At 41.0% G+C, this 22,697-nt stretch overlaps 1 protein-coding gene across 3 annotated transcripts in view; it reads right to left on the bottom strand.

The window, feature by feature from the left end:
- Positions 1 to 18,779: 18,779 nt before the first annotated feature.
- The window catches only part of EPB41L3 (erythrocyte membrane protein band 4.1 like 3), a 139,936-nt gene continuing 136,018 nt past the window's right edge, over positions 18,780 to 22,697 (bottom strand). For all 3 annotated transcript variants that reach the window (XM_090039730.1, XM_090039728.1, XM_090039729.1), the window contains one exon: positions 18,780 to 21,423. The gene's annotated coding sequence lies outside the window, so the exon portion shown is untranslated. The remainder of the gene's footprint in view (positions 21,424 to 22,697) is intronic.

Here is a 22,697-nt window from a genome sequence, read left to right as displayed (position 1 = left end):
GTATATTTTCAGCAAGTTATATTTTATAACCATATTATACAAACAACAGAATCTTCAGAATCTACAGAATGTAGCCAAAGGCAAAATAAGATGCTTCCGATAATCAAGACTTCCAGGCCATGGGGAATGTGTTAACGTTGCAGAGCCAATTTTAAGTATAAAAAGAAATTTATCAAACTCCCACACTACTCAGTTGGCTTTGCCTAATGAACACTTTGGCCCTAAAAAATAATGACTTTCTAGCCAAACCATTACTCATAAGTAGACCTTCCAAATTTTTTTGCTTGCTGTAACTAATCATTCCAAAAGCAAGTAAGGTTGAATTACTTTTTTACAATCACTACATGATAATAATGTATGCAAATACCATTAACAGCTGCAGAAATGTAGTCCCATTATTATAAGCATCAATGCTTTAACAACCAAACCATATTTATTGTCCGGTATTTTCAGGCTATTTAAGCACAACTTCCTGTCTTCTTGCCATCACAGTTCATCTGCAAATATTATTTTGACATGAATGCGGAGACAGACTCTGAAGAACACTGGGAAGACATGCATGCATTTTCCTCCCTTTTGGAAAACCTATGGACTAAAGGGACTTGGGGGTCATAACTGGCCACAAGATGAACATGAGCCATCAATATGATGCTGCAGCTAGTAAAGCAAGCAAAACGCTGGCTTGCATCCATAGATGCTTCTCAAGCAAATCTCAGGATGTCATTCTCCCAGTGTACTCAGCCTTGGTGAGGCCACAGCTGGAGTACTGTGTCCAGTTTTGGGCTCCACAATTCAAAAAGGATGTGGAGAAGCATGAGAGAGGGCAGAGGAGAGCCATGCGCATGATCAGAGGTCAGGAAAACAGTGGCCACCTATAAGTTTATCAGGGGTGCTCACCAGGATCTGGGGGAACGTCTGTTCACCAGAGCACCCCAAGGGATGACGAGGTCGCACGGTCACAAACTCCTCCATGATTGTTTCAGGCTGGACATAAGGAAGAACTTCTTTACTGCTAAGCCCCCAAGGTTTGGAATAGACTGCCATCGGAGGTGGTTCAAGCACCTACTCTGAACACTTTCAAGAGACATTTGGATGTTTATCTTGCTGGGATCATATGATCCCTGTTGACTTCCTGCCCCTGGGGCAGGGGGCTGGACTCAATGATCTTCCGAGGTCCCTTCCAGGCCCAATGTCTATGAATCTAAGGAACATTTCACAGCTAGATACAATGGCCACAAATTGACAGAGAGCAGATTTAGCTTGGAAATTAGAAAGAACTTCTTTACAGTAAGGGTTGCCAGAATCTGGAACAGGTTTCCAAGGGAGGTGGTGCTCTCCCCCAACTTGAGGGTCTTCAAGAGGACAAGCACCTAGCTAGGGTCATCTGACCCCAGCGCTTTTTCCTGCCTAGGGAAGGGGATTGGATTCGATGACTTACTGAGGTCCCTTCTGACCCTAACATCTGTGAATCTATGAATAAGCAGTTCACCTGTAAACTGAATAAAAATGAAGTACTTCTCAAAATTAGCAAGTCCTTGGACCTAAATCACAAATATACATGTACCATTCAGCAACAATTATTCATAATACTTTCTCCCTATGTACAATATAAACATAGTTAAAAAGCCACGCGTGGCCAAAGATCCATATTTTTTGTATTATTTGTATTGGTGTTTCAGGGTACAATTGGCCAAATAATCCCAAATCTGGGAAAGAACCCTTCCATCTTTAGTAAATTTGATTGTGGATTATGGAAATGGCATGACAGAAGTCAGTAGAAACACTCCTGCAGATTATAAAAGAATTTCATACTTCCCTAAATCACACCTGGCCTTACTATTTCTGGTATCATTCAGTAAGATGGTAATTGTCACAGGGAAAAGCAGGAGGAAGGACCCCAAAATACAAAGAGGGAGCCCCAGGGACAGGAGCCCCCAGACAAAATAGAAGGACAAGTCAAGGGTAAAGGGAAATACTTACCCACAGCAGGACCCACGGCAAAACCAGAACCTGAAGAAAGACCCGCGTGGATCATAAGCCGTGCCTTTATACAGCTGTGGCTGGCCAGTGACATCATTGGCAATCACCAGCCAGCAGGAATAAAACGGACCACCGGTGGAGACAATGAGAGAGAGAGAGATTGGTGCCAGCAAGAGCACCAGCAGGAGGTGCCTCTCGAAAGCCCCAACTTTGGCAGAGAAGAACCCTCCAGCACGAGCTGTAACCCAGAGACTGCTGGCTGCAGCAAGAGGAGCCGAGAGCCAGAGGTGGCGCCCAATGGCAGGGAAAGCGGGCATAGGAGCAAAGGGGCACAGAAAGACCCCAACGCCAGTGACTTCAACAGAGGGGCCGGAGCGGCTGATATAAATCCCCACGCCAGACCAGGTGGGACCGTTGAGGGCACCAAGAAAGCCAAAGAGGGGCACGTGTTGGGAGATGGGAGGCAAGGGCAGTGTGAGAGGCTGCAAAGCACAACCAGCAGCGGCAGGGGGCAGATCCTACAAGCAACAGGGGGACAGGTGTCCACCGGAGGACTACAGGTGGCCCGAAGAAGCAAAAGGCTGGGTGATGGGGAAGAAGAGCTGTGGCGGAGTCCACAGGCTACCCTGGCTACATACAAGGCCTAACCCAGACCCAAAGTGCCAAAGGGCGGGTGGTTGGCAACTAGGCAGAGGGGGTCTGGCAAAGGAAGTTGGGTCCCTCAGAGCATAATAGTGGTTTTCTTTATGTTTTATGTTTCCCCCTTTTGGAGGGGCTGAGAGGCAGAGCTCTTTTGTAGCTTTATTGTTGCTTAAGACCTGGGTTGGATTGCTAGCCTTAGGGAAAAGGTGGAAGCCTTACAACCTGGGCAGGATACCTCAGGCAACTTAACTTTAGCAGGGAGGGTCACCCCCAACGGAAACAATCAGGGGCTTAATGGTTGGGAGCTCGGCCATGAGGACAACAGTGACCCGTCCAGTCTTGGTGTGAGGGCGAGGTACAGGGGAGGTGAAGCCTTGCAGACAACTGCCAAATAAACATTCCACTGCCAGGAGTCCCCAACTGGTTGGACCCTCCACTGAAAGACTATTCAAAGTCGTGGCAGGCAAGATGGGGGAAGACCACACAGGGAATAACACTTTCTTGACAGTCTACAAGGAACAGTAGGGCGAACACCACCAGCCATCCGGGCCAGAGTCGCACGTGACCGGATGTTCGAGGCCAGGTGGGCACAGTAATCAGGATGGGATATACCTATAGTCACATAGTCAGAGACCATAGGCATCAGACAAACAACAAGGTGTTTGAAATGTGTTATATTTCAAGAAGGAATCTATTTCATGAGAAAAGCAATCCAATTGTTGCAAATCAAATGTATGCATATCCATGCATGAAACTATACCTTGCTATAACTGATAAGGTATAATGTATACAAGCTTACAAGCATATTAAAGCGCTCAAAGTGCTGAGATTGTTCTTGCTTTAAATGCATTTATTTGACAACCTGTTTCTGATGTTTCTGCTAGACCTTCCTGTTTAAATTTCTGCCATAGTGCCTGATGGAATAGTTCTAATGTATTCTGAAAATAACAGTCTAGGTCAACCTGATTAGGTGTCTAAACAACAAGTAGTCTATTTCCAATAAAACTCTAATGGACAAAAATTTGGCAGAGAGAAAAGTGAGGTAGCTGCACCACAGATCTCATCGGCTGCAAAGATTACAGCATATAGAAACCCCATGATTAGTGAATTATTTTACTATCACTTCAGTAGCACATAATAGGTGTGTCTACACATCCCCTACAGTACCATTGTTACTATATTACTGTGCCATGCAGGTGGCACGGTGGTTATCTTTAGCTGCTATGTTGCCGTAGTGATGCACTGTAGTGTGGGAGTGCATCACTATAGCAACATAGCTGTGGCATTACGGGTTGTGCCTGGTGACGCTACATTGCCCTAGCGTGTTGCCACGGTGACGTAGCATCTTGTGCAGATGTACCCACAGATGTACAACATTAATGGTATATTTTATTCCTAAGAGCCCTTTAATATGTTTTCAAAAAAATCTTATTTGGAGTATATGGGCAGTTACAAGGTTTATATCAAGGTAGGAAACCCTCCAGTGCTAGATAGCATAAACAGCTGTACAAGAGACTGGTTACGCTAGAATCATAACACCATGTACCCTAAAATTATGCAGATTTGGTCTAATGAACATCTGACATTCCCTTTTTCCCGCTTCTACTTCTTTTTCTGCACAGAATGTCAACAAGTTCTCCCAGAAAAAGGGACTGCCAAAAGATGAGGTAACATTTCTTTGTAATTTGCTTCCTTTTCCTTCCCATCCCCTCTCTCCTCTCCGCCATAGATTTAGAAATGTCTTGTTCTTTCTCCTCTCCTAATCCCTCCTTTTATTTCATTCCCTTTAATCTCTCTCACAGCTGCTTCCATCCCATACTCTTCTCCTTACTATCTCACTCTCCTGTAGCTCTTTCATTCACAATGCAAACATTCATTAATGAGGAAGGTGGGATCTACCATGTCTTAAGATGGGTGAGATCAAGTGCGGCCCCTTCTCCCTTTCTGATCTTGCCTCATTAAATGAGCTAAGTCCTGGTCTGGAGTTCTTCCCCTCAAAGTCTATCTTAGGCCCTCTCCAATATAACTTCTGCCCCTTGCACTTTAGTGAAACAAATCTTCCTAGCCAAAACTCACAGCCAGTATTCCACTTTCATCCATCTATCAGAAACCCTCAACAATGCTTTTTTTGCTTAAAAACTTGTTCATCCTTAGCTTCCAGTTCTTTTTACATCCCTCTGATTACACCTTCATTTTTTCTTTGGAGAATCTCTTTCACTCCCCTTCCAGTTTTCTCAGGGTTTCCAGAAGACTCTGCTTTTAAATAACGTTCTTTCTTCTTCTTTGCTTCCTTGATCCTCTCCTCTTTTCTTGAAAAATGAATTGCAGAGGAAAATCTCATCTAGAAAAACAAACTCAGCTGTTATCTGCTGAAGACCTGTTCTTTGACATCGCCTGCTGAATATCTGGCTGTGTTGACCAATTAGCTGATGCCTAAAACTCACAACCAATGTCTTTCCTACTACTACTCTTTTCAGTCATTGTGGATAACAGCTTCATCCAGCTTGTCAGTGCTGACTGGCCTGTGGCTCCAAGGATTCATGCTTGAGCTTCCACCTGAGAGAAAGGATTGGTCAGGATCTCATCTGGGACACAGGTATGGCAGGAAATATGGTAAAGGCCTTAAGAAGTTGACAGAAAGGGGCCTGGGTTGCACCAGTGCAACGGGAAAGAGGGATATCAAATCTGGCATAATTTTTAACACAAACCTCTCTGTATGTTTTTGTACCTAGGCCATCTTTAAATTTTGCAGATTCTTTCTACATAAGATATTTATGGTATGGCTTTCCCTGCCCATCCATCCATCCTACTAGAACTCTTGCCTGGACTCTCATCACCTTCAGTCTTGATTACTGAAGCATCCTTTTTCTCTAACCCTAACCCTAACCCACCCTTGCCTCACTCATATCCATTCAGAATCTGCAGCCAAGATAAGTTTTCTAACTTTCATGACCTTTTTCTTTGCACCAGTTCATTGCCCCACCTTTTCTATTGTATTAAAGATATGTTACGTGTCTTCACCCACAATGCTCTTCATTGCTTGTCCTCTTTTCTACCTTTCATTTCTCATATGAACCTTCAATTCCACTGCCAGCTTCTGTTACCCACTTCTTAAAATTTAAATGAGTCTTTTCCTGATTTTTCTCAGTTTGCCCTTCATGTTGTGGAAGGTCTCAGTGTAACCAACTGCAAAGTTACCTCATTTAAAATAGCATTCTCTGTGAGGTCTACAAAAATGCTGACAATGCACTGGCCAAAGATAAGATGAGGTGCCTGCCAATCATGCTGGCCAATGCTGCCTCCTTGTAACCCTGTCTGTCAGTGTCTACAACCTGTTTTATGCCATGGCTGTGAGTCTGTTGGGGAAGGGACCAGCATTTTATTCCATGTTTGTAGAGCATCCTATATAATAGGGCCCTGGTCTAGGGCTGACAGTCCAAGGTATTATGGTAATTGGAATCATTACTTACTGCATTTGCCTGAATCCAAGATGACTTTGAATTTAAGATGACCCTCCCCATAATTAGATTCTATACATATACAATTTATAAATTTGTTAAAATGATAACAAATTTTTAATTTTTTAATGTATTGAATTTAATTATTGAAGAACCATAAACTCACCCTCCACCACCACTGCTACAGAAAAAACAGTGTCAGGGAGTCAGGTGGTGGGGAGACAAGAGACCAGTTGGCAAGTGGCCTGGCCCCAGCACCTTGCTCCCTCTTCACCAACTTGTCCTCCTGTTGCCAGCCCCCAGTGCCTGCACACCCCAGCACCTGCCCACTTGCCATGCTTGTATCCCCTGCCACCTGCCCCCCAACCTGTCTCCCACAGCCTGCTTCTTGCCGCTTTATGTCTTTCATAGTTTCAGTCCGATTCTGGCCTGGAGCATGTAGCATGTGATTGCTCCAACCCTAGCTTATCCACACAGCAAAGATCGCAGTGGTGGCAGCTCTGACATTCTTGAATGCCAGAACTGCTGCCACTGTCATTGCTGCTATATGGCCTGGCCTGGCCAGGCCAGGGCCGGAGCTGCCCTGTGCTGTGTACCCGAGGCTGGAATGGGGCTGCAGATGTGATGAACAGAGGGGGGCAGAGACTATTGGGAGGCAGGGGGGCCAAAGGTAGAGGGGGGATAGATGCAGAGAGGAGGCCAGGAGCTGCTGCACTTCCACCCTTTGACCCTGACCCCAAGTCAGAGCAGAAGTCAAAGCGACAGCATCCACCTCCCCCCACCCAACCTTGTACTCAGATCCAGGACAAGGGGCTTTTCCCTCCATGTTGAATAGGGGAAAACTCATCTTGGATTTAAGTAATAGTAATAATAAGGATCCTGCATTTCATACTCTTCTGTTCCTTAGGAAATACTGTCAAGTTTTGGTCATGTCCTCCATGCTTCATTTATAAGTTCAAGATGCCATGGTCACTGGCCCCATCTACATGTGCCCCTAGGGAGCTGTTGTTACCTTGCTTTAGAAAGTACTAAATGATGGTGCAATAACAGCCTGTATTACGCCATGCTGGTGGTGCCTGGTGACTTTTAGTCACTATATCGCGATAGCAACATGTTTTCCTGAGGGAGTGCGTTGCTATGGTGACATAGCGGTGGCATCATGGTTTTTGCCCATAGCGTCACATGTAGATGCGCCCGCTGTGTTTTAAGAATACTTTTGAGTTCTGCAACTGTATCACACTTTTTACTTAATTTTCCATTACTTCCATTCTTCCTCAGCTTATTTCCAGAAGTGTTTCCAACATACAGCATTTCATAGAATATTGAAACAGAGTACAGGATATACAACATCTGTTTGATCTTCCTTAACTTGATATCACTGCATTCATGGATCTGACAAGATTTTATTATTTTTTCATTTCTCCTGTGGGGGAAAAATGATATTGCAGTTGAGAACATATGCGTACTTGGCATATGAATTTCACAAAAAAGGAAGTATAGACCTAGCCCCACTGCCTCTAACATTTGCTTAGGATTGACTCTACTTATGTTTGAAGCCTATACTGTACATATGCTACTAAAATATTATAATTCTTTGCTTTGGGTTACTGCCCCAGCCCAAATAAATAAGGTTACCATCATGTTAATTATTTTGTTTCATCAATCAAGGATGTTAACTGTGTGACTGTGAGAGCGATATTATGAGAAATTTGGAGACCTAGAGTTTGCAAGAACATTACAGGCTTTTCCAAAACAATCATTATAACCAGGAACCTTACACAAACTATAAATATAAGTGTTATCAGAAATTAATAGCCGAGAACAAACAATACAAGTAGTAATTAAAAGGGCTTGCTTGCCATAGTGTTATTTAAGAGGCTAACCCCAACTTTCTTCAGTTAAAATGATTCCAGAGTAGATGTCTATTTCCTCCTTTCTTTGGTGTTCCAACTACTTTGTTCACTAAGTACTGGGTGCGTCTACACATCTCCATATGGCAACACTGCTATGATGCCATGCATTAGTACTTCCTTTTGGAACTGCTAAAGCACAGCACAGTATGGGCAATTAATGCGCCATGTGGGCAGCGCATGCTTTGATTTCCCCACTACATCCCTCACTGTAGCAGTGTGTTATAACTGGGGAGCGCGCTGCTACGGTGATGTACCTGGCAATTGTGTAGACCTGTGTGATCGCTACATTGCTGTAGCACACTGTACAGTGATGTAGCGCGTTGCTATGTTGCTGTAAAGTAACATGTAGATGCACCTACTGTCTCCCAAAACTTGTTCAAAGTTAAATCCTAACTTCTTCCAGTCTAAGCAAATGATAAAGTTCAGTGCCAATCACACTTTACTGCACTATGTTTGATCCATAGAGGAACATGATTTCTCCTGTGTTTCATGGGGGGTTTTTTTGTTTATTTGGTTGACTGGTTTTATTTTTTTTATATATATTTTGAGTCTAAAACATTCAGTAGCTTTTTCTATGTTTGTTTGAGCCCTATAGGTCAGGGCGGAACTAGAGGGTAACTTGTGTGCAGGACAAATGTTTTCCTTGTAACTGAGGTGAGTGAGATATTTTCTTCAAGTCCTATCTTTTCTTATCAATTTGCCAGAAAGAATATATACATCCTATCATGTTACATTTCACTATATGGGTATGGCAGTAACTAAAGTTTGCGCTAAGTTTTTCTTATATTCAATTATACTTAAGGTACCCAGTTCTCTGGTGCCTTGCCTTTTAGGTAGTTGTTTATTCCTGGATGCAAGGATGCAGAGTCTTACCAAATGTATAAAGTGATTTTTTTTTTACTTAAGTGCCACTTACTAGACAGGTGTTAATGATGACATACAGTGAAAATGAATGAAGAATCAGGCCCCATGGCTTGTAGATCAGCCATGTTCATGCTCATGGGTTCCTATTGTGCTATATGCACTCTTTGAACTGTCAGATTTTTTTCACTAACTTTGAATTTTTAGTTTCAGGTCGAAAAGTCTGTACTTTTTCAGAACGACTCCTAGATTTGACAAGGTTCAGTTTGTTTTAGCTGTAAGAATACAGTGCTATTATATTTAGGGTAGTAGTGCGTGAGTGAATATTTCTGAGCACAGGTGCACATTCATTGTCCTATTAATTGTGTTTAATATTAACTTACCTGCTTTATAGTGTTACTTGCACAGACAGTCAGGATATTAGTTAGCCAACAAAGCTGCCACCTAGCTGCCACTATAAGGTTTTCAATAATGCTTGAAATGCATTGCATTCAAAAGGTTGTCTAAGTCTATTCCAACCATGCAGCTGACCCAGTAAGATTTCACCCATGATAAGCCTTGCCTCTTGCTTTATAAGGAGCTGTTTAAGTCCTGAGGAGCAATTAGAAAAGAGACTGTATAGGGTTACCAGTGATGGAGGCCACAAGTATGCATAGTTTTGCTTTTATGGCTTTAGAAATCTGAGAGAGACAGACACAGGAATGGAGGACAGCCTGGAAAGTCTTCTAGGCCTAGAAACGGCTCCTAAAATGTCTAATCAAAGGACTCTTAGCAAATTTTATTCAGACACATTTTATTATTGGACTTTTGTTTGCCTTTGCCTGAGCTGATTTGTAAGTACAGTCAAGCAGTGCTATGGCTATTTAAAATTTCTGGGAAGTGGTGGTAGCCTTACAATCTAGAGCCTTGGGATTATTTAGGCACATAAAACGTGGCTAGATGGTATGCCCATCATCAGTTCCATGTTATATGAAAGCTGTAATAAATGCAGTAATTGTAAAAAGTATAGCCATCCTTTTTCCAAAATACAACTTCAGTCATACAAGTGGTAAAGCTAATTTTTACCAGCGTGCTATAGATAGCACTCAGTTCCCAGTGGAAACCACACAAAGTGACAAAGAAATACATCATTAGTAGTCTCAGAGCATTAACATTTTGTGTGTGTATAGTATTAGTGACATTATTATAGAAATTAATATTAATGAATCAGGTTCCTGTCATGACCCACTTATTTCTGATTGGAGTTATGAAAGCAGCTCTTGTGTGGCACACAGGGATAAGATGGCTGTTAGACAAAGAAAGAAACATACACTTCTGCAGTTTGCTCCACCAACTCTATCTAGCCTTCACGCATCTCCGTTATAGGAGAAGACTCTGGGGCAAGGCATGGATGAACCATGTGAAATTCAATAAGGGCAAAGTCCTACATTTAGGATGGAAAAATCCCATGTGTGCATACAGACTGGAAAATGACTGGCTAAACTGCACTACTGCAGGCAAGGACCTGAGGGTTACAGTGGAATAAAACCTAGTAAAAGTTAACAAAAAACCTATCTGCGTAGTAGGAGTGTTGCTTGAAAGTAGGGGAGAACTCAGCATCAGCAGAGGGGGAGCAAAGGGGAAAAACTTCCATTCTATTCAGCACTAATTTGGCCCCACATGTGCACTGTGCCCAGTTTTGAGACTTGCACTTCAAAAAAAGATGGAGAAGTTGAAAAGCAGCCATGAAAAAGTAACAAAAAATGATCAGAGGTCTAGGAAACATGACTTACTAAATGAAAGACAGTGGGATTATTTAGTTTGGAGAAGAGAAGACTGAGGAGGAATTTGGCAATAGTCTTTAAATATCTGAAGGGTGATTATAAAGAGGATGAAGATAAACTATTCTTTGTGGCAAAAGGGGACAGGACAAGGAACAATGATCTTAAATTGTAGCAAGGAAAATTCAGGTTGGATATTAGAAAAAAATAACTTTCTTACTATAAGAAAGTATTGGAACAAGCTACCTAGAGAGGTTCCATCCTTGGTAGTTTTTAAGAGAAGATTAGACAGACTCTTGATTGACATGATTTAGACCTGAGATGTCAAGCTCATCTGGTTCTGCGGGCTGGATGAGTAGCATGAGACCCATCTACAGGTCAGATGAATGCTATGGAGCTGGCCCAGGCCTGTTCTCCTCACAGCCCAGAAATCTGTTGCCTCTAATGCTTGTCCTCTGCTCCCCTCGCTTATTCTGCCTCCTGGGGTTTTTGATGCTCAGAAAACAATGTCCTCATTAGCCTTTCTAGAGCTTCAGCCCTTCATATATAGAGACAAATGCAAACTCACATATTGCTGCATAACACACTGAAATATCATTGTGGGTAAAGTTGGCATTTGTTTGTGTTCTTTATCGAGAGCATCATTAGCAGTAGCTAGCACAAATGCGCAAATAATCATTAGCAGTAGCACAAATGCTTTCAGTAGCTGTGAGTGGATTGGATATTACAGTTATTTCCCCCCGACATCTGCCTATTATGTTTCAGGAGCATTTTTGGATAAGATGATGATTAGCTTGTCAACATCAAAAGGTAAGAATAAACATACACTTCAGCAGTGAACACAACAAAACTGGATAGACATCAGGACTTCAAGGATGTCCTTATGTATACTCATTTGATTCCTAGTAGTCATGACTTTGAAGTAATGTTCAGTTGCACTGAAATAATTTAATTTGAGATGGTTGGATGGGTTTCATTTAATCTAGAATTTTACTCTGCTTTTGCTACAGTAGCCTATTTGGAAGTTATTAAAAACACAGACATGTTGTAATAAAAGCTATTTCATTATAGGTGTTACTAGAATAGACTGCAGTTGAATGAATATGTTTTATTATTCTAGCCTTGTTTGGATCATTTATCCTGATCATATAAATTGTACACAAGTGTCATTTAGCAGATGCTGGCTTAGCTACCTTGAAGAGATTACGAAGATTATTTCCCCATAAATCCTAAAATTGATTCAGTGGAAACGTACCTACCTGTATGGCACATGTTCTGTATTGCGCTGAGGAAAGGGTGCTATAGTACTCTTTTGGTTTAGTAAAACAGCTTAGTTTTAAGGGGTCCCCCCGGCTCATCCAACATGATGTTTTTTTCTTAAACCTACTAGTGACTGTTTGTTAACAGTGTTTAGCCTTTAAAGATTAACATAGGTCATCTAGTACAGCCCCCTGCCTAAGGCAGGATCATCCCTATCCAAACCACTCGAAACCATCCTAACCCCGTATTAAAACCACATAGGCAATCCTTTTACACAGCCACAAAGCATAGCCCCCTAACCTGCCACAGGTAAAACAGGGGGACAGTGGTGGCCAATAACCACGTTCACGGTTGCCCAAAGCATGTACAGTTTTCCCTCACCAACCATGGTTTTGAGCATCCATGCTTAATATCCTATATACCATTTTGGCTACCCCGGTATACAGTTTTGAGGAACCATGGTTTTTGTGGCCACGCATCAGCCCGCCACCTGCCATTTTGCACATAAGCCAACCACAGTTTTGCCAACCACGGGAACTTTCAGGAACCTGACACCAGCAGTTGGCAAGGGAAACCAGTCATGTAACGCTACTAGTATTTCAGTAAGACTGACAGCCCCCGTCCAGTCCTGCTTTCAGCAGTTAGCACTGTCTGTAGTTATGGTGGGGGGAAATCTACAGCGTTTGTTTCAAAGTTTCTTTCACTGTACTTTACGCATCTTTTTGGTTTATGACTGCTCCAGACAGGTCACTAATAGCCTCTGTCTCAGGGCAGCAAGTAGTCTAGTGAATGGAGAGGTCTGCAGGTATCCAAGAAGCAAGTTTCAAGCCTAGTGATAGTCAAGTTCTTTATTTCTGTTGCAACCCTTAATTATGGCTGGTGGAGGAAACCTAACTTGCCATTCCTCTGGGTACTAGCCTAGGGACTCTGCATAAGGCAAGTAAAAACAGATCTTCCCAGTCTTCAACAGTTTCCTATTCCTCTGTAAACCTCTTTCTTGATTATCCAGTGGGAGTCTGTTACTGAAGGAGCTCTTCTCACTCATGCCTCCTCCTCATGCCCTGCATTTCTTTTGAGCAGTGCCTTATTTCTTCAGTTGTTGCAGAGCCAGCAATCACTTTTTAGCTGAAGAGCAGTTCATCTTGCTGTTAACTCTTTCGTGGCTAGAATAGTTCAAGATAGGCTCCATTCAAAAGGCTTCCCTTGTTCCAGTTACTCTGCAAATAAAGTAAGAGACAGTCCTCGTCCCTAAGAGCTTGCAATCTAACATGTATGTTTACGAACAATGATGCTGCAAGGCTGGATTGTGAATTTAGGCACAGTTCAGAGCAAACAGCAGTGTGGTAACTATCATCTCAAAAGAAATGCCAGGAGGCAATGACTCACACATGCATCTGAGGCTGAACTCACTTGGTTTCCTCCTCATCTGTGTTTAATGATAACTTATTGTTGGTTCATAAACAATCAGGTAATAAGTGTATCGTGCCTCCGTGATATCCCTTCTACCCAAAGAACCTTGCCTGGCTAATGCATGCAGTGGCTGAGATACTTTGGCAGTCAGGTCAGGACCAGGACACATGCGATAAATAGAGGTCAATGGTAGAAAAATTCTACCCCACACCAGAAAAAAATTGTATTTGACTTCTATGACTAAGTGCTGCTGGTTAAATATGAACATGTCATTCTTTGGTAGTGTTAGAGATGATGTTGTTGCTGTGATGGTCTAGGAATTATTCAAGAGGCAAGACGGGGTAGATTTCCCCTAGAAAAATCCTTGCCACTTACACATATGTCATTCTATGCAATTAAGGAGCCTACTTTTGAAAGGCTTGTCCTGAGGACTGAAAGATGAATGAAGAAGTAGCTAGGAGGAAACAAGCAGCTTTAGATGCACTGTCAATGAAGCTGAAGTCACTGAGAATTAGAGAACCAATGCCCCAGATACACTCTGATCTAGGAGGTGAATGAGAGAGAAGACAAATGAACAAGAGTACCTAAAAAGGGTTGAAGAAAAGCTTGGGGAGATACAGGATGAGACACTGGACAGGAGCCTCTTCTCAATGCTTGTAGTAACTGCCCCTGCTACCTTTATACTGCTGCTTCTCCCACAAAATGATGCACGTAATGTTTCCATTCATCTGTATTCATATTTTCCTACTGTATAGGCAATTTACACTTCCCTCTCTCCCCACCCACTACTATCCTTACCCCAGAGACCTGCTATGTCAGTTAGCACACATCATATTTTTCCCCTATGCACCAGATGTTAGGTATTGAGAGGTGATTGTCCAATGGCCATTCCTAGAAGCCAGGTACTGCCAGAGGCTGAGTCACAATCCTATGTTCTGTCAGTACTGTATCAATGTCAGCAACGGACTCAGGATCCTGCTACATACATACCTTTGACTAATAGTTAAGAGCGTTGGGGACCCACAACATGCTAAACTTTTGTTGGGTAGACAGAAAGTGCCACTTGACTACCATAAAAACATTTACACTTGCTTGAATTACATACAGCCATGAACTTTCTGCACCAGACCTGCCATGTGAAACTGGACAGAAAGCTAGTGAACTGGGCTCCTTAAGTCCCTGGGAGAAGGACAGTTAGAAGAGGCATATTATCTGTGCCAGTGTCAGTCCTTGTACAAGGAGACGGCATATTGTTGGCTGTGCTCTCCAGACTGGAATAGGTTTGGAAGACTTGTTAATGTTTTTGTTCCTTCTCACTATCAAACCCTCCCTGTAGGGGAGAACTCTGATTCTCCACGGGTCTTTTATTGTATTTTTTCTAACTTTTATATTATAAATTGCCTTTTAAACAGGGCTGTTTCTTATCCATCAAAGAGGACAATGTAAATACGTAACAGCAATGAACATGGCATTTGAAACCAAGAACAATAATTACAAAGTAGAAATAATATTGTAAAGTTTGCAAAGCAGAAGCAGTGCTGAGGCTAGTAAAAGGCTTTGGAATCTATACAGAATTTTGCAAAATGAAGTTGCTCTGAACAAGTGGATGGAGGAGCTCAACTACTATACAAAAGTTCCTTGAATACATCACACTTTCTTAAAAGAAGGCCCAGAGGAATATTCACTGAAGAGAAATAGAATGTTTTCTAAGAGGGTGTAATGGAGAAAACAGATGTGACAGAACATCTGGTGATCAGCAAATTAGTACTGAAAAAATGAAAATTTTGTCATTACTTTATCTCTAAGTTCACCACTCTCTCCAGTATATCCCATTAATCTTAATTATATAAGATACTAGTTATGTTAGAGATGAGGATAAAGCTATCATAATATAATGGTTATAGCTACACTCTGGGCTGCAAGATGAAAGCTGAGAGGGCACCATATATTTTGTATAATATAAGTTGACAGGCTTCCTTCAAACTAGCATTTTTAAAATCCCACTTCTAAAAGTCTCATAATGCATGTTAGTTTGGGTTGAGAAGAACTGAATTTGAAAAGGAAAAAGAAAAAGGAAGTAAGACTACATGTGAAAAAGCAGACTGTAATTTAACAAAATTACTAAATGATTACTATTATTTCTAATTCAATGCACTATTTAGTTTTCAGATAATGAACAGTATTTTATGTAAAATATTTTAATGTAAGAATAGGCAGAATTGTAAGTCACTTTACAATTCTACTTAAATCTCTAGCTTGAAAAGGGACTTTAAGTTGAATAGCCAATAATGGACTTATTGCCTGAATACCTGTTCTATATATCGCAGTTCTCTTTTCAGACATGCTATAACCAGTCCCAGAAGGCAGGCGTTGTGCTCTCAACCCAGCTGGCATTTGGAACAGAATTGAAGCAGATGAAGCGAGAGAAATGTAGCAATTACAGCTTATAAAAAAAAGTACTACTGAACCTGGGCCACACAGCACTTTCAGGTGAAGTATACATAACTGCTTGTCACAAAATGCATACGGTCTCCAAAAGGAGTGTGTGTGTGGCAGGGGGGCAGTGTTTAGACAAGCAGGTGTCGCCCTTTTTAGAACCCCTTCATAGGTTTGCTGAATTCAGAAATGCTTAGTCTAGACTGAATGTTGTACTGCCTTAGCTTACCTGGTAATGCTCAACTGGGGCTCTACTGCTGTAGCCAGGTAAAAGTGTCCTGTGTGGAGCCCAGATAAACTGGTGGTGCAGAGCCCTTGAAAGGGTCTTGCAACACTCCAGGATGCCAGGACACCCCAGCTGAGAAGCACTGGTTTAGACCAACCAAACTGAAAAACACAAGCACGTTCCTCAACCAATGTTTTTTTTGTCCATGTTTGCCAAGGAGATTCCTTGCTGTAAATTCAACTGTGATCAATGCTGCAGAGAACATCAAAATTGGAGGAATACAACAAGGGAGGCAAAGCTAAGCTGCAAAAGACTCTGAAAGTGTTAGAGAAGGCAGAGCTACAAAGAACATGAAGATCTACAACCAAGCAGATAAAATGATGGGCCTAAGAAAATTGTAGGTTTTCATTTCATCCAATCAATACTCAATGGATATTTTACTTTTGCTTCATATAACCAAGCATGGTAGCGGCTGCAAGAGAAAGTAGATTCAGTATAGAAAGGTTGGAAAGAAGAGTGGAAACCTACTGAGCAGTGATTCCCAAATCAGGGTGTGCCACAAAATCCTTTCTAGCATGCAGTGGTGCCTTGCCCATGCCAGGATGCAAGCCATCGCTCTTCCTCTCTACCACTGCTGGGCACCCGTGCCCCACAGACAAGCAGGGCCCACAGCTGTTCCTTTCCCCCCCACCCTCATTGCTCCCGTGCCAGTCTCTGTGCTCCCAGCAGCGTGCTTTGCATGTGTGTTCGTGGGCAGACAGATGAGCAGCCATGCAGAGTACAATTTTCAGTTTGGATCACCCCTCATTTCTCCCTGGGCTTCTGGAGCTGGCAGGAAGTGCTGTGGGTGTATGTAGCTCTGGCTGCCACCACTGGATCCCCTGGAGGAGCAGTACATGCCCCCTGATACAGAGCTGGGGCTGCAATGGGGAACAGGAAAAAAAAAATCAGGGCACAGTGGGGTGAGGTCTTGTGCCCATCTCAGCTGGCACCAACTAGATTCTCGCTCTTCCCCAGCCTGCGTGACCTTGAATTCCAAAGATATTATGAAGGGGCGGCTTGAGGCAAAAAGACTGGAAACAACTGCATTAGAGGATCTAAAATCAGAATATGAAAAAGTCTTATGCATCCAGTCCAATAAACTGTACATGGCTTGACGCTTATCTTACGCGGACTTTCTTTTCTTTTTACATACCACCAAAACGACTTAGATTACCTGGAGTCCTTCATGGTAGCAGCAGATTTTTGAGGACTGAAGACAGGTTTTAGTGTAGGATCTGAAGGTCAAGGGTCTTGCAGTTTGCCAAAGCCTTTGGTTACTGAAGTATTAAAGCATATCGATTTTGACCAAGCATCTGCTTGACTAACTGAATTGGAGATGTAGCAAATGGTCACTGGAAATGTTTGCTGTGCCTGTTGCTGGTGTCTTCAATTAATGTTTTACAAATAATTTATGGAATGCATAGATGTTAGAGTACGTGCATGAACATTTAAAAAAATAGATCAGAACTGCATTTAAGAGGAAATAAAACTAAGGCACTGGATTTAAATTCCAAGAAACAGGGTTTATTCCTTATGTCTGATATAGACTTCTGTTCCTCTCATAAAACAGGTCTTTCTGGGTACATCCCAATGAGTGTGTATGTGAGGCATGCAGTGCTGCAGACCCATCTGTGGTGTTGCCAACTGCAGACAGTACACATGCAGGCGTTTATTGTGCTGCTAATTTGCAGTACAGCAGGTTTTGAAAACTTGTGCCTGAAAAAAGCAGGGTGGTGCATGTGGCAGCAGTGTGCACCACCCAAAACCAGAGCCTGGCCAGTTTGGACTACACTCTAGCTGCTGGTGAGGCACCAGATTGCTGCTACTGGAGCTCTGGGAAGCTGCCAGGTCAGGCTGCTGGAGCCAGCCCAGGTGGTCACCCCAGTAACTTGCCACATGCCAGTGTACGTGTATAAGCATTGCCCAGAGACAAGTAGCAGTGGCACAACTATATGCTGTGGCAATTTGTCCTCGGGGAAATGAATGCGCATGCTTGTCTGAACATGCCCTCTGTGCCTCAAGTGCCCATCTATAAAAGGGAAATAATACTTCTCCACTGCCCCTTCTGATAGGAAAGGATAAGACGGTTATTGGCATCAGGGAAAAGCCAATAGATTAAATTAAATGAATTGCTGAAATTGTGATTGCCACAATCTAAACAATACTAACTTTTATGGAGTAATTTTCTTGATCTACAGGTTGGCCTCGTTTGCCAAATACGCTAACAAGGAAAAATACTTTAATAAGGACTGAATGAGGACTTCTCTCTCAGCCATCTGACACAACTGTGATTTGAAGCACAAGACCTAAAGATATCAAAATTATGCTCTGACCTTACATCTGAATTTGGAAACCCATCTGAAAAATTCCAACGATGCCTGAACTTGGTCAATATCATTATTCATCATTACAATGACCTCAAAAAGCTTCCGGGGAATAAAAAACAATTCCAAAGGATGAACATATATGTTTATTTATATAGGAGAAGCTTTGTGTAAACAATTTTTGTGTGTACAATGAACATACTTGCTATGTAGCCTTACTGTCTGATATGGAAATTCCACTAAACTTCCAGCTGTGCATCAAGGTCCCTTATCTTAATGATGCAGAACAGGCAGTTCCCATAGTACTGTACTGTCTGAAATTATGATCCCTGTTTCTCCTTGCATTGGTCTGTGTATTAGTGATGGTGTTTTTAAACAATGCTGGTCTTGCGGCTGTTTGTTTGCATGGATTGCTGCAGGCGTGGAAACTGGAAAAGGACCAAAGTGAGAAGAGACTGAGACAAAAGATGGCTGGTAGAAACAGGCAGGTGTTCTTTATTTCATGTGGCACAGCATTAGACAGACAACCCAAGAAACAGTTTCTAACAAAAACCAAAGCTATTATTTCCTAGGAACCATGCCCAGGAATTACCCTAGGCAAAGGTCTGCTGCTAACAGTGACGCTAAGAGGTCATTCATTGCCCATCCACTCTAATCTTCCCTTAATCAGCACGTGCTCAGGCCATAATGTAGCCATGAGTATCCTTTCTAAAGAGACTAGCCTCATAAAGTTACAGTACCTTTAGATGGCATACATGCTGTACAGAATCACCAAAGTACAATCTCCTCAAGCCATGCTAAAATATAATGCTAAGGGTAAGTCTGGACAGAAGGCAGTATAGTAGCCTGTCACATTTCTCTGAGGTAATATAATGCTGTTTTTTAGCTGACCAGGTAAGGGACACCTGAGGGGAGACCTATATGGCTTCAGTGTCTATTTTTAAACTCCTTGATGCAGAAGCGTGATCCTGGAATGCAGTCTGCTGAAAAATAGGATGGAAGCCTTCCATGTACAGCCATAACCTGGGCAGGGATGGGACAGGTGTAGGTGGGAAAAATGTGATTCTAACTTTACTTGGAAGGAACAGAATATACAGAGATATTTTCTTGTACATCTGCACGATTAGAAAGGAGGACATGAATGGATAACTTGGAGACTATGAACATAACAGCACAATCTTTGCATTATCTATTATGTAATACGTGAGAGATGACTGCTTCATTGGAAGGGGAAAGTTACACAGAGCAAGATCTTGAACAAAAGACATGAAAAATGGATGACTGAAGAGGTCATTTTAAGAGACTAAGGGCAGATCTCTAAAAGCCTTAGAAGATTATTTTTAATTATCTACAGATTCTCTTTATATATATATTTTTATATATATATATATACTCATATTTCCTTTCTAAATTAAGAAAATAAATATTTGTAATAAATCATAGGGTCAAATCCAGCCCTCCACTGAAGCTATCTCCACTTAATCTGTGTACATAATCAAGAACAACATTTTGCCCTGAATATCCTGGAAATTTTGCCTGTATTTATTCCTTGCAGTCCTACCTGGGTTTATTATGTTGTGGGTGGGTGAGTTAGCCTCCATGGATCTCTCTTGAATCACCAACAAGATATGGTCAGGGGGTAAGCAAGAGGAAACAGAATAATGAGGACCATCTTAAATAAATAATTTAATCGTGATTTAGTGTGAACAAATTAAACTGATATGGATCAATGCTATAGTTTCATTGTAAGTTTTTAGCCAACTGTAAAACCCTTCATTTACTTTAAGTGAAACAGAGTCTACAGCTATAGAAAACAGAAGAAACTGGCCATTCCTTTTGCCTTGCAATCAATTTTACCCAAAGGCATACATTTTCATCTAATTATCCCTTTGGGCCCCCTGCTAACTAAAAATGTAGCATTTTCCGTTGAAGACAGGATGTGTCTACTATTCAGATGAATAAAGCCTTTGATATCATACAAGTGTTACTTAGGTATGGACTATATATATATATATATAAATATAAAAGCACTAGATTCTTTTAAACACAGAACAATACAATTTTAGATGCATTTACCACTTTTATTTCACTATGCGGAAACATACATTCACCATGTGTTGTGATGCAGCTGACAGTGTAATGGAAACTATATCCTTTTAATGGATATTATGACTGAATACTAATGAGGGGATGTTCTGTACAGTTTAAGGCTTGGCTCTGAACTAGATAGTAAATGTTGACCAGGTTCTGAAATGATTTTTTTTCTTTGAGAATTAAAAGGGAAAAATCAATTAAAAAAAAAAAAATCAGGCTTATTTCAGATTAATAATTTTGTAATGCTACAAGCTAAGGAAAATACAGTTTCTCTCCAAAATAACTACAAAGAATTTACAGGGTTAGGAGTTGTAAGGGGTGTCTGGTAGCTGACTATAACTCTGAACAATGCTGACAAAAACAAATAAAATTGAGTTAATAAGCTAAAATCATCACTACCTCATAAGGTATTTATAGTCAGGTATACAAAGCACATTTTGTAAGCATTTAAATATTTTGATAAGATTAAAGATTCATCATTGTTGGGCAATAATAAAACCAGATGAAACAGACAGAAGATTCAAGTTGTTTACTGAATAAACTGTGTTATTGGCACATCTAATGTGTGGTAAAACATCATACACTGTACCTATACAGGTTCTAGCATTTTTAGGGTAATCTTCATTTACAGTCTTCGTAAACAAAAGGTTTGCCACCTAACAAATTTAAATTTGTTTAGACTTTCGTAAACTGTGAAAGGCATGAATTGTTTGTGTGTTACGTAAGATCACTGTTTATACTGTTTATGAACGTGCAGGTATAGCTGAAAACTTAGACATTTTATGAAAATTAAAAATGCTGCTTTTTTGTAATTTTATCGTTGCTTCATGCAATAGTTTTACTGATGCGGATTCAGATTGCTTTCTATGGGAGGGTATCTCTGCCAGTGTCTTATTAGCGGTCAAGATCAATTCTTCTTTTCCATGGACAGACATAAGACAGTCTGATTAGAACTGAGTTTCCATAAAGGCTCTGGTATTCCTAATGGTGTGGATTCATATGCAAGCTAAATTATTCCTGTAGGAAAGAGAACTGTGTTAATCATATAAACCAACTGCATTTGTGTCCAAATCAAAGCTGCAAAATAACTTATGCTCAATACTTCAGGGAACAAAAGACATTAAAAAAGCTACATTCTAGTATAAGTAACTGCTAACCAGGCAACCTGATCCCAAGCCCATTGATGTCAATGGAAATATTCCTACCGACTTCCATGAGATTTGAACCAGGTCATGCTCTAACTGAAAGAACTAGCTGAATACCACAGTGGTTATTGGTACTTACTCCTTAAAGATTAGCTTCATCTTCCGAAGTAAATAGTAGTGAGCCACATTTACGTTAAGCTTTTATATTTTCTTATCTGAAGCAGGAGAAAGCAATAACTTTTCAAAAGATGCTATGCCCCATACTCTGTTACTTATACCAAATGCTAAAGAATATGTAGCGCTACATATACGTGCTTTCTACATAAGGAATATGTAATAAAATACTGCTATGAATTCAAATAAATTTGACACGCAGCCATTTTTAGTTATTTTTCTTTTTTGCATACAGCATTCAAAGCAACCTATGGGATGATGCTGGCATTAACAGTTCTTGCATAGCAAGTTAGTTAGTATGCATGATATGTTTTTGCATATACAATAAATACAATACTACCAAGACACCTGTTTAGCCAAACACAGCTGAAGAACATGCCCTGACTGAAGAAAGCTAGACACAAGAAAAGCTGCATTATTATCTCATCCTGAGAAACAATGCCACTTTAAAGCATAAAAAGGTCCTTTAAAAATACACGAAAGCAAAGCATCCAAATACTGACACATTACAAAACCAAATTGAACTATATTTATACAAGTTGGGATTAGAAGCCTCAATTCTGACATAATTGTCCTTAAACACTGGAAAATGTTATCCAATTTTAATTCTGGTCCTCTCCCTTGGCATTTTAAAGTGTATTAAAATGCATACCTTTAAGAACAAAACACTTTTGTTCTTAAGTCATATATGGATGGACAGCAGGTTTCAGACTTGAGGGTTAGAAAGTACAGGAATACATAGCATGGATAAAGAAGAATATTCAGAGAGCCAACCAAAGCAAATGACTAAGTTCCATTTCTCTAACTGGCATCATTAAACAAAGAAAAACATTTAGAACCAAATGCATATTATTTAGATTTAAAATAGATTTCAGAAGTAATTCTCATTTATATACCACCACTCAAATAATATATTTCTGTAATATATGCAAATGCCAGTGAGAGAAAGGAAAAAAGCGAGAGGTGAATTAT

This window comes from Crocodylus siamensis, chromosome 3 (genome assembly GCF_052110815.1).
Source record: "Crocodylus siamensis isolate JL-2025a chromosome 3, ASM5211081v1, whole genome shotgun sequence".
Classification (NCBI taxonomy): domain Eukaryota; kingdom Metazoa; phylum Chordata; order Crocodylia; family Crocodylidae; genus Crocodylus; species Crocodylus siamensis.
The sequence above is the reverse complement of the archived record's forward strand: the minus strand, read 5'-3'. Positions and strand labels throughout refer to the sequence as shown.